Source organism: Papaver somniferum, chromosome 10 (assembly GCF_003573695.1).
Source record: "Papaver somniferum cultivar HN1 chromosome 10, ASM357369v1, whole genome shotgun sequence".
NCBI classification, from domain to species: domain Eukaryota; kingdom Viridiplantae; phylum Streptophyta; class Magnoliopsida; order Ranunculales; family Papaveraceae; genus Papaver; species Papaver somniferum.
The window spans coordinates 143,420,314-143,434,325 of record NC_039367.1 but is presented as its reverse complement, the minus strand read 5'-3'; the positions used below and the strand labels follow the sequence as shown (position 1 = coordinate 143,434,325).

At 35.3% G+C, this 14,012-nt stretch overlaps 1 pseudogene; it reads right to left on the bottom strand.

The window, feature by feature from the left end:
* Positions 1–11,408: 11,408 nt before the first annotated feature.
* LOC113316388 lies at positions 11,409–13,058 on the bottom strand (annotated as a pseudogene).
* Between the last annotated feature and the right edge of the window lie 954 nt (positions 13,059–14,012).

Below are 14,012 nucleotides of genomic sequence, written 5' to 3'. Positions count from 1 at the left end.
CTTGCTGATCATTTTGATACAAGAGATGCTAAATGGAAAGGAAAAAACACAATCTGGCAGATCTATTATGGTTAACCATGTCTTAAAGTCTTCGCCTATTTATCATATGAATACTTTTCTCCTTCCAGATGAGGTTCTTTATAAAATGGAGAAGGCTCAAAGGGACTTTTGGTGGGGAAAAAATCAGTCAGGTGGTAGTTATCATATAGCCTGGGAAAACATTTGTTGTCGCAAACTTCAAGGAGGCCTAGGTTTTAAAAATCTAAGTCATTTTAATTTGACTTTGTTAGTCAAAACTGCGTGGAATTTAATCTGTAACTCTACTGATTTGTGGGTTGTTATCCTTAAGTGTAAGTATTTCAGATATGTGCATGCTCTCAATCACCCTAAACCCAAAGATTCGTCTTGGATTTGGAAATGTATTAGCAGAGGTTTGGATGTTATTAAGGATCAGTTTATTTGGGAAGTTAAGAAAGGTGAAAACATTTTAACTTTTAGCGATAATTGGATTGATAAACCTAGTAACCCTGTTTGCCTTGCTTACCGAAACCCCAACCTTAAAGTCTCTGACTTTATTATTGCTGACACTAAACATTAGAACACTGATTTAATTCAATGTTTTTTCACTCAGGAAAACTGTCAAAAAATCAGTAATATTAGGATACCATTGACAGGGAATGATAGGTTAATCTGGCCTCACACCAAGTCAGGGTTTTTTCCCGTGAAAACGGCTTATAGAGTCATTTCTAGCCAACATAGACCACCACTTAGTCCTCAACAAACTAAACTGTGTAAGGACCTATGTGATACACCTGTTCTTCCTAAAGTGCAGTTGTTTCTTTGGAAATGCATAAGAAATGTTCTCTCTACTAAGTCTAGAGTGTTTAGATTTAATAGTGAACAAGATAACATGTGCATTTTATGTGGTGATAACATGATTGAAACTGCTGAGCATTTGTTACTCAACTGTGCTTTTTCACAAGCTGTCTGGGCACTTATTCCTAATGGTAACCTTGTTCTACAAGATGCAAATGCTGGTATGGATATTAACTCTTGGATTAGTAAGTGGATTTCGTCTTGTAAAGATAAGTCCATGATGTGCAAAATTCTTACTACTGCCTGGACCATTTGGAGAGACAGGTGTTTTAAGACTTTTCAAGGAAAATCTTTAAGTACCACTGCAACAACTACTTTTGCAATGAAACTTGCTGAAGAAACGCTTCAAGCAGTTCCTAGTAATTCTATGTATGTTATTACACAAGCCACTACTCTTCAAAATCCTGCTAATAACTTGCTATCTAATTGTATTATGATGTATTATGATGTATTGTGATGCCTCCTATATTACTATATCTAATAAGATTGGCATTGGCATCTACTTTGTTGATGAAACAGGGAGCTACGGAGGCTGCAAAACAATCACAGGGATAGATAGATATTCGGAAGAGGCTGAAAGTCTAGCAATCCTTGCTGCTGCTGAATGGGGAAGGAGCTTGAATTTTGAAGTTATATGCATCAATAGTGATGCGAAAAATCCAGTTTCATACATTAAAAATAAATTAGCCAGAGTAGTTGGTTCAATAACTCTATCTTAGATGATTGCAAGTTTGTTCTTGAAAATTTCAATTTTTATGAAGTCAGGCATGTTAGCAGTAACTCAGAGATTTTATCTTTTGTTGATACTGCTGCTAAACATTGCAGACAGCATAACAGTTCAGGTGAATGGATGGGTACTACACCCTCATTCCTTAGTCATCCGTAAAACACTCTTTTTGATTTAATATATTCTCATTTTCCTAGGAAAAAAATTCTACCTTCAATAACATCTATACGACTATACCCAAATTTTTTAACAGTAATTTCAGTGAGTCCGCTTTTCTGATCTATTGGAAAATATCATGAGAACAAGTGTCATGTACTATATTTTAGAAGCTTGTACTATATGTAGAGCGTCGATAAGGGATGCAACAAATTGTACTAGCTAGTTCAATAGTCAAATGCAACATATAAGTCGCAAAAAAAAGTGAAATATTAAGCTGTAAATTCGCGTCCTTTTTAGGCCATGAAGGGAATTGGCCAGTAAACTAGCCTTTATCACTAGGGATCTGCTCAGGGGCGGAGGCAACCCACGGCAAGGGTAGGCAACTGCCTACCCTTGGCTTCCCATTTCTCCTCTAGTAGTACATATTTAAGCTCAAATAAGAAATACTAATATTTTGGCCTACGCTAGAAAAGCCCAAGTCCAATGCAATCCGACATAAAATTTTAAAAAAAGAAAGGCAAAAAATTGGATTTTTGTTAAAGAAAAAGCCAAAACGTTTGGGGAAAAGCTGACTTTTGGTCAACTGGATTTGATCTTCACTCAGTTTGGGCGCAAATATAAATTACTACCGAAACTCATCCCTAATCTAATTTTTCCTCCCTAACCTTAATTTTTCCTCCTAGTCTTTTACCACTACCATTGCTAAACCATTAACTCTAAAATTTGATTTGATTTTTGTTTATTTATTGACAAATTAAACATTGCATTTTGTTATAACAGCAGAATCCGAAGGCATAACGTATTATGATTAATGAGCAAACATCCTTATTTTATAGACATGTTTATTATTTCGTCGACATCATTGATAGAGTTTAAGTTATGGGATTCGGTGATACAAAATGCTATGCACTATCTTGAATCCAGTCATTTAATCGAAATAAGATGTACCACATATATATGTAATTATGCATTGAACAAGATCACGATGATCACCTATGTAATCTAAAGCAACTAACTGGCAATTTAAGCTAGTTTCACATGCATTAATGTCGATTCATCACTAAGGTTGATCATTGATGATAAAATCATATTCATATGCATGATAATGAGTACGTAAGAACGACCCATGTTGTATTCCAACAAAATAATATAAAAACTGGTGTTAATTAAGTTTATAATTGTAAGTCCTTAGTATATTGACGCCTAGCTACTGTATTACATACTACTTTCCAAAACCAAAACCAAAGCTCTACTGGATAAGAGCTTTGGTGTTGAAAAGTAGTATGTTAGCAATAGCTAGGCGTCAATATACTAATGCATTAATGCAGTAGCTAGGCGTCAATATACTAATGCATTACATGCTACTTTCATCACTAACAAATAACACTGCTCGTGTTTGTTTACAATACGATGGTTAATCTTGATGGTGCAAGAGTGGTGGTGTTGTCGACACAAATGTCTCTCGTAGCTTGCTTTAATGTTCGATACTGGACTACAAGCTACTTCACAATAGGATGGCTCAGTCAGGTTCAATTAGATTAACACTCCGGTAGAAATTAACTTGAATCATTGATAGTGATAAAATATTAAAAGGAAAAATTAACAAGGGGTAGTCAAATAAGATTTCTATGGACATTCATAGATTTTTAATTGAAGTGATTCCTAGAGATTCTCTGAAAATCTAGAGATTTCTAGTGATTTTCTGAGAGAATTTTAGTGAGTCTTTGTGATTTGTAGAGACAAAAAATGAGGTTTGTAGGGACAAAAAAATGAGACTTGTAGAAAGTTTATGTGATTTGTAGAGACAAAATTGTATAATATCCCTGATTAATTACAGACGATAACGATTTTTTTATTATTCACGTTACAGTAATAATAAAAGTACCATGACCACCTGATGAAATATGTGTCCATTGCCAAAATAAATCTCACTGCTGTCCTATGCCTAAATTTTCATTCACTTTATTCCACTCGTCACACATTTTATTTTCTATGCTATCTCACCACTGATTTTCTCTATGCGGAGTTTTCCAACAATTTAAAATCGGGAAAAAAAATCATAACTGCTGAAATATATATTTTAAAATCGATATATATCACAAAAACTCACATAGCCGATTTTAAAATATAAATTCTCCAATTTAAAAAATCACTTTATTCCACATTTGGTCTTGATTACCCCTTTCCAAGTGTCCTTTAAGTGTATTACTGCACAAGGAGAGAAAAAAATGGTTCACTCCCAAAACCAAAAAAGCTCTAAATTTCCAAGTCTCCCGAAATATCACCTCTTGAGGAGAGATTTCTACCATGCCTATTTTTAAGAAAAAGTCTCTCCAAATCTCTGAAAACAAAAAATCAATGACTTTCAATTCTCCTTCGAATAATAGGAGTGTTGGAGTGACTCTTATAAAATCCTAATCCAATAAAATGGAGTTTCATAGAATTTAAATAATTTAAAAAAAATCTCTAACCAATAACAAGAGACATTGAGAGACTCTCCAAAATTCTCTATGGACTAACAATAGATTTACGAACTCCCCAGAAGTCATTCAAAATCTCATTTGACTAACCCCTTATAAGGTTAGGGATAATTTTAAGTAGTAAATTATATTTGCACCCTAAGTGAGTCAAGGTCAAATATATTTGATTGAAGTCAGCTTTCCCCCTAAATCAAAAATTGAATGTGCCTCTATTTCCTTCTGATCTCTCCGTCCCTTTTCTTCTGCCATGAACAAAAAACATCTAAGAATTACTTTGAAGAATTAAGAGGTGTGGAACTAGTTGACTAGTAATTCATGTGTAGGGTGACAAGAGCATAGACTCCAGCTCCAGAAGATTCACAAACAAAAAATATATTCAGCTTCATTAAGGAACTTTCCGTGTGCGATAGAGAACACCCGCTATGTACAGTGGCGTGTAATACAAATACTTAAGCGGTCACAACTTTAATAGCTTATCATAATACGAATATATCATAATATGAAAATTAATAAGAACTATCTAATATAAATTAGGGCCTCTCCACTCATTGTCAATTGATTTTGAGTTGGATGCCCGCAGACTTTAATAATAATCATATTTATATTTAGGAAAATCAGTATCTCTTATGGTGTGAACAGCTGCTGTTGATAGTGATCCACCAGGTCTACCTCCAAACAATATATCAAATGTCATTAACGTATACTTATTATAACTTACATGATTGCTGACGAGGAAGACCAATTCTTACAAACACACATGTATTTCATAAGTGACTTCACCGGCAGTCTGCTCAATATTTCGATAATGACATAATCATTGGGATCCAAAGTACTACTTCTCCCACTATTAACCATGTTTGAAATAACATTCACTTCATTGTGATCACGACAACGATTACCTCTTTTCTTTTTCTCTCGGTTTTCTTCCTCCATTAGCTTCTTGTCTGACAATTCGAAACGAGAACCAAAATTATTGGGGTGTGTTTTGTTTAAGACATTATTATACTTAACATAGTTTTTGCAGCTTTATGGACACCAATAAGTCGTGCTCCTTGTATGCCAATTCAATTCACAATGATAAAGCCACAAATTAAGAACCAAAAACACCCTAAAGCACAATACAATTTTTTTTTTTTTTTTTTTTTTTTTGGCACAACTGAAGTTTATCCGCTTAAACAAATTTTAGAGAGTGACTAAAAAAAAAAAAAAACTTATCGTGATATCAATTTTAAACACAAATTAAAAAGAAACTAAAAAGAAAAAGAATACTGAGAACACTTACTAAACCAAGTGGAGACAGAAACGCCGTATTCTTGTTCTTCTACCGATTTTATTGCTCTACTGAGATGCACAGTCTAGGCCGCTAGGGTTTGGCCAAGAGAGACAAAATCTGCAACCAAATTTACTTCAACTGATTTTGAATGTATTTATAGTTGATCTGATCCCACCACTTACACATGTGCCGTGTGCGGACCATGGAGGTTTGGGCCGGGTTAGTCTTCAGTTGGGCTTACATGCATGTACCGTTTACTTAACCACCAAAGTTTTATGGGGAAATTAGGGGGAGACCCAAAAAAAAATATTCTCATTCTCAGGCCTACAATTAATTTTAGATACCGTGACACCCATAATTATATGAAATTATTAAAAATGTATGCATGAAGGATTATGCATCCGCATGACGGGTTATGCATCAGGGGTATAATTGGCAACGCAACTTGGATATAACATATCTAAAAATCCGCACCTTGAAATTTTACAAATTTTATATCGTTGGAAATCTTTTTAAGAGAGCTACGCAACGAGTACAAACAACAATATTAAATTTTTGTTTTTCACGAAAAAATCGGAGGTGATCATCATTTTAGGCAAAATTTCGAAAACTGACTACATAACCATTATGCAGCCACCAAAAAAGATGCATAACACATTCTGCAGACGCATAACGAATTATGCAACCATTTTCTCGACTGCATAACAAATTATGCATCTGCATAACAAAGTTATGCATCTATAACAAGTTATGTAGCCATTGTTTTGGTTGATTTTAGTGCGTACATAAAAAATTGATGCATAATGCATTATGGAAACATATTTTCGGATGCATAACAGGCTATGCATCTATTTTCTCGAGCATAAAAGATTGTGCAACAAATTTCTCGGTGCATAATGCATTATGCAGCCATATTTTCGGATGCATAACAGGTTATGCATCAATTTTCACGACTGCATAACATGTTATGCAGATATTATTGTAGGTGCATGACAAGTTGTGCATTCTTTGTTTTTGTTGGTTTCAATAGTGACGAAAAAGTTGATGCATAACGTGCTATGCAACCGTTTTCTGGACTGCATAACAAGTTATGCAACAAATATTGTAGATGTATAACAGGTTATGCATCCATTTTCATACCTGCATAACAACTTAAAACAACACCCAACACACTAAAAACCAAATCTGATCTTGACATGTTATGCAGTCATAACAACGTATCATGCATAACTAGCCACCAACTTCACAGCTCCCCATTTATATCTCGACAAAAATCAGACTCTTCAATCTCGGACAACAAGCACACCCTCATATCCATTGTTGCAGACGTAGAATAAAACATCATAGATTCAAGTCAAATCCTGGCAGCAAACCAAGCTGTCGTTGATAATGCTTCTTATGTCAAAACCTGATGTGCTAAACCCTGTAATGTCGCACCATAAACTGCCTCCAACAATCCTTGTTCAATACAAACACTAAACACCACCAATCTGTAGCCATTCATCTCATAAAACTGACGGCAGCTACACTCTTTCTTAGCTATTTTCAAGGACCCAAACTCTATCCGATGCTGAAACAAATTGGTACCTAAGTTAGCTCACCCTACTGGCTTTTAATTAACGCCACATCCGCTGCAAACAACCCTTGTACTCATCCCACAAGCGCACAACAAACTAGCAAGGAAACGGTGCGGTCAAGCAGCTGCAGCTGGTTATGTTCTTGTTGTTTAGCCTTGAACAAATCTTCCACAGCACTAACCAAATTTGCGAATCACTCTGCACCCTTTTCTTCCTTCTTTTCTCGCTGCCAGAACTGTACCAAACCTTCACCATAGACAACATGTATCCTTCGATATCTTGCTGGTTTCAAACCCACGGCAACAACATACAACACCCACACAAACATCTGCAACATCATTTGTTTCTTCTCCTCTTCTTACACGACCCAGATAATCAACAATGCCCATAACAACAACCATTGTAACAGCTGCGAACTAGGTGGTAATAAGATGGTGGTTCAGCTTTTCGGTCGAAAAGTTGATATACGCTACCTGATGGTGTTGTTGTATGTTGAGAAACCATCTCCTTCAGCTCTCCAATTCCTGCAATTTCACATTCAACACAGCCCAATAACTCCACTTCTTCCAGGAATTATAAACTAGACTCATTCATCATCATTTACTGTGACAATCAACGACAGCAACAACATATCTTGGACAGAGAAAAGAGGGGATGTAAGAAATTCTTCTTTCCTGGCTCTCTTGAGTTAAAATACAACCCAAACTTCTACATCATCTCGAGCTCCCGATTCTTCGAACACAACCACCAAAACACATTTAATCAATCAGTCCCAGATCCCCTTTTCTTTGTTGATTTCAGTTTTGCAACTTCACCAAATTCCTTATCTGATCTTCTAAAACTTCATTCATAATGAATTACATCAACAGATCAGACCCTAACTTCTTCCTCTCAAATATTACCTCAACTGTAGATGATTCGAATCACAAACGAACCCTTGAATACACCCAATCCAGTTGACAAACGGACCCAACTTGGTTGCTGCAATTTCTAATCTCAATCCAGATTTTGGACTCCGTCGATAGATAGGAAAGAAAGTTGTAGGGAGATACGAATCTGAGAAGAAGAAGAAGAAAAAAAAAGACCGAAACATAATTTCATAAATTATGGGTTTGAGAATAATTTTCTTCCATAAAATGGGTGCGCGCCTGTGTTTTTCTGAGCGTGGGTTTCATAGTAGAAAAGTCTGGGAGAATGGGTCTCCCTGTAGTTTTCACAAGTTTTATTTGATCTGATCCCAAAATTTTAAAGCTGAAGAAATAATATAACAGAAAATGGGTCATTTGCCCAGAAAAATGTAATTCTTGGTTCAGATGGACGAGTAAAGTTTCGGCAAGGGTGAAATGCACGGGAACAATTAAATATGAAAACTCTCCATTACGCCCCTCTAACCATCGATACAAACCTTTTCCTTTATCACTCCAACTCAAAATCATATGTTTTTCCTCTGCAGACACCACCTCTCTTTCCCCACCGTATCTCCCATTAACGGCATCAATGGTAATTACCATCACTTCTCTCTTTCTACAACATCTCCATCGTCATCTTTCTCCGCCGTCATACAACGCCAACAATATTACCAGAAACACTGATTCCACCAGCATTAAAGATTCCTAAATCCCTAATTAGGGTTTGAATTAATCAATGAGTCTCACAAAGGACTCTTGATAATCCTAAAACTTGTAAGTTTCAAAACCCTAATCTTCTTTCGATTTATTTTCGGGAAGCCATAAATTGATCATTAAATTGGTTTATTTTGTTTTTTTATAGCTGGATGTAACTGAGGTGTTTTTCCTGTGAGATTTAATTGAGTGATGTTATCTATGATTTTATTTTATTTAAATGTTGAGTTTTTTATAATTGAGATGTTGAAGTTCTTATGATTGAGGTGGATGAAACCAGTTTCATTCTGCTAAATATTGTGTTGAATTTGGGTTCACATATGTTTAAATTAAGATGAAACTAGCTTCGTCTTTTTCAAATTGGGTTGAATTTGTGTTAACTCATGTTTAAACTAAGATGAAACTGGTTTCATCGTGTTTTACATTAGGCACAAATTCGGCTTCAAACATGTTTAAAGTAAGATGAAACTAATTTTATCTTGTTATAAATGAATTGATGAGTTTGGGTTCACCCATGTTTAAACTAAGATGAAATTAATTTCATCATGTTTTACGTTGGGTTGATCACCCACGTCTAAAAATAAGATAAAACTAATTTTAACATGTTTTACATTGAGTTGAACATATGGCTTCATCTATGTATGAATTTAGAGTGAAATTAGTTTCATCATGTATTAGATATTCCTTTAGAGAGACACTGTAAATGGTCCACTCTCTCTAATGTACGGTGAGTCCATTTTCTCTAATGAGCGGTGGCGCAACACCAAATTAAACAATGTCACCTGCAATAAGAAACTAGGATCTCTAGTTGAGATGGTAATATACAAAGAATGATTGTAATTTGTAATGGGTATATGAAAAATATAGAGTGATTTAGAGTGGAACTTATTGTTTAAAACTAGTTAGGATGACTTTTTTTGATTGAGATAAATTTGGTTTCACCCATGTTTAAACTGGGATGAAACTGATTTCATCCGGTTTTATATTGGGTTGAATTTGGTTGCACCCATGTTTAAACCAAGATGGAGCTGGTTTCATCCAACTTTAGATTATTGAATTTGATTTTACCCATGATTATACTAGGATGAAACCGAACCCTAATTATTGATTTGTAAAGTACTGCTTGACGCCGATTAGGTTGTTGATGTTGTATGAAACCGGGCCCTAATTATCGGTCTGTAATGTACTACATTATCACCTTCTTCTTCTAGACAACATTGCTCATGTGTTATAAAAATATCCTCAAGCATGCTTTGGTTAACATTTTCTTGTTCATTCAACACATAATCCAAATCGGTAGGATCGGAACCAAGATTACCTAATGCCCCACTTTTTCATCACTACTAGAGTGTTCATCGTCATTATTAAGTTTCATTTTTGCTAAGAAAATCACAGACCCTAGTTTTTTCTTTTTTTTCCTCTACTTCTTCTTCTCCTCCAAACCTTAAAAGAGGAAATGAATTTCTACTCTAATCCTAACACTATAATCAGACTCAAACACTAATTAATTTAACTAATACTCCCTCCATCCTAAAATTACCGTCCTCTATTCTATTTTTGTATGTCCTAAAATATTGGCCAGCTTCTGTTTGTAGTTATATATTTTAGTCAAACTCTCAAATATACCTTTCAATTTTTTGCAATTATAAATTTATTTTTAAATATAATCAGTCTATAATCATAAATGATTCCTTCATCAATAGGAAACAAATCTACTAAATCAATTCATATAGATTTTTATTTTTATCTTCTATTTAAACGTTTCTATAAATAATAGAATTACCCATTATGTTTTTTCTTACAAATTCCATATAGATTTTTTATTTTAGTAATAGCATAGCATTTAATAGGGGTAGTTTTATATACTCCTCTGGTCTTTTTAATGTCTTGACTTAGTCAAAGCCGACTATTAATTTAGGACGGAGGGAGTACTAACTTAATTAATCATCACTAATTAATAAAAGGATATTAGCCATTAACATAAATATGTAGATAAGGGGTTTCTAAAGATTACTTCTTAATGACCTTTTTTTATCTTTTAATAATAGGTCCCAAGTAAACACACTGCCTCCCAAACTAAAAAGGATTATATAGAAGTTTGGAAGTGTACACACATTAGCAGGAATTACAAAAATTCTGCAAAATATGATTATAGCAGAGGATCCCGTTGAAATGACTAATTCTTGCTTATTCCAATCAAATCACGCTTTCATACTTGAAACATTATGTTTTAATGTGGTGCAATTTGTAAATATTCAACTAACTGAAATTAGCTTATAGTTAAACTAGAAAATTAATTATTGACCTAGTTGACAAACTGGTTAACAGCCCAAAACCAAATTTGGACAGAAGAACCGAATCCTAAAGACATACAAAAACTATTACGATCCACAACTCTAACCAAAAAGTAAACATTCAAAACAGAATGTAACAAAAGAGAAATTCGGAGAACATGAACAAAGACAAATTCCAATCTAATATTTTATATATCAATCAGTACAACATTTTTAATTTTTTTTTAGAAGTAACAACTTGGCTTTAAAAGATGTTCATCAATCATTTCCCTGTATGCACTGTTGTGATGACGGAGACGGTAGATACCACTTTCTTTAGAATTGTCACACAATCTGTAGTACAAACCTTTAATTTAGAATTTGAAACGCGTATATGCATTCTAGTTGTAACAACTAAATGCTACCACTCGGCACTCTGCTTACTTGATATATGAACCCAAGTTCCCACACTAGGAATACCTTGATGAATAACATACAGTATGTAGTACCCGGATGGGGCAAGAATGCTAGATTTAGGCGTTCTAACTTCGGTAGTGTACGTGGATGTTCCAACCTTGATGGAGTTTCCACCTCCCAATTGCAGCAACCTTTGATTCATGGAATAAGAATGAGTCGCAAATGAAGGGGATACCATGGTCACACTTACTTCCCGTGAGCTAAGTGTACCTGAAATCGTATATTGAACCCTTAAAATTTCACCATAATTTACACTTGCATGTGCTGTAGGCAAGACAATGGTAGGTCGGATGCTGTCGAACTCTGTATGCAAATATGCCGGTGAGAACGCTTCTAAAGTTAAGTCTGTCGGGAAATCAACTCCAGAGAATACGTAACCCTCATGAGGATTACTACCTCCTATTAAAACCCTGCCATCCCTCAGTAAAACAGACGATGAGTGTTACATTCTTGGTCTTTTTGATGGATTTTGGACTTGAAATCTTGAACCGACTGCTTTATCTGGGAAATAAATAACTGGACTCAGAACCAGGTTTGTAGCACGTTCATGCCCGGATGTTCCCCTTGAGGCGCCATTCACGATCAAAACGTTTCCATCAGGAAGCAAAGTCATATCGTTCATGACCCTTGGAGTGGGCATATTTTCCATGAGCCATTGCGGTGAAGCATCCGTGATCTTAATTCTCCCACATGTACTCAAAGCGGTAACAAATACTCCTTTACTTGCCTGAGCATATGAACCTCTGGGTGCACCGCCGAAAACCAATACCTCAGCTTCAGTGCCATCTGTACTCAATGGAAGTAGTACTGATGAGCCTGAACTTGCGTAATTCCGTGGGTCACCACCGGGTATTTGCGGGTACATTCTCACGATGGAATTCTTGTTGTAGTCGAATAAGATTGCTCGGTTATTGGCAAAAATGAATAAGTTGCCGTCCACGTTTAGATGAACAAAAGGGTATAGATTGTTTTCTTCACCCGGGTCATTTGTTTGAACTAGAACCGGAAAATCGATAAGTGTTTTTGATGTCGGGTAAAATTCGTAATTAAACGACCGTCGACCACCGATGACAATAATCCTTCCATCTGGCAATATATGATTTGTGGCGTACCATCTCGGTGCATTCAGTCTATCAAATTCCTGCCAGTCACAGTCGGCACAGGGACGAAAGACTCGATATTTCTTCTCACCATCATTGAACCCTCCCGTTTGCAGTAGCCGCCCATCCGCCAAAACGGAACCCGATGAACAAAATCGATAAGTTTGAACCATTAGTGGTCGAAACGAGTTAGCTTTAACGTCATATTCAAGCGAATGAGCTGTGCAATCAACTTTAAGAGCCAAATCATCAGGATTATACCGACATACACCATTAGGTAACGATAAATTAGACGGCCCGAAATCAGTTCTATCGAATATAATAACACGATCATTGTAAAGTAATTGCATGTGCATTGCTGAAACACCAATGTTTTCCGGTAATTGTTTCCATTCTCCTAAAGTAGCCGCACGGGCAAGATTCCGATGACTTTTTCCGGCCATGCATAAAAGTTGCCAAACAAGCAAAGAAAGAATGACATTCATAGCTCTTGTGGTAATCATGTTTCAAAGAATGAATGAAAATCAAGAGAGAAGAATTATAGTGTTTTTTGTTAATGAGAAGAAGAAGATTTCTCTGATGAGACTGTCTCTACTCTATGGTTATCTATGTGCTTATATATGCTAGTTGTAAAAGAAAAAGAAAAAGAAAAAGAAAAAGAAAAAAGAAAGTTGTAAAAGAAAAAAGACTGAAAATGTAGCACATAAACAACAATTAGGTAAAATTTGTGGATCATCTTGATATTCTTTTCTTGGTAAAGTTCTTTTCAAACTTGTAAGTTCATTGCATGGGGCATTGTTTATTATTCAACATTTGGTTAATGAGTTCAATCAAGTTTTCTTTCTTAGAACATATTAAAAGTCCAACAAGTCTTGTTACGTTTCTGCTTAAATATAGATATTGTTTGGTTTTGATAAAGATAGCAGCCAATTCTATAGCAGCAACTCCAGCAAGAAGCTGGTCTAGTCTTAGACGAATGGATAACTCGGATGCACTGCTGAGGTGAATCAATTTAGCAGATAAAATCAATTTCACCAAACGATATAGTGTAACCATAAGAAGCTGTAATTCCCTTTCACTTTTTATATCAACACTACTGGATATGACAAAGCCTGTAACAGCTTCGGATTACTTAATAAAAACTAAAAAAAAAGAAAAAAACAAGTCAGAAACACCCATCCCTAACTAGGCCTTAACCTTTAAAGAGCCACCAAACGCATAAAAAGTTCTCATGTTGTCATTTCTAAGCGTGAACAACACCCATAACGAATATCATTCTCTAAAAAGATCTTAAGAACACCACGAGTCTCTTCATAAATCAATCCATTGGCATGTTCCACTTCACCTGTTCTTGTTAGTCTTCTAATATTATCTCTCTAAACCATCCTCTGTTGCCGTCTCTCAGGTATCTTTTGATTTTTGGCTGCTTCAAAGCAATATTCAAGCAT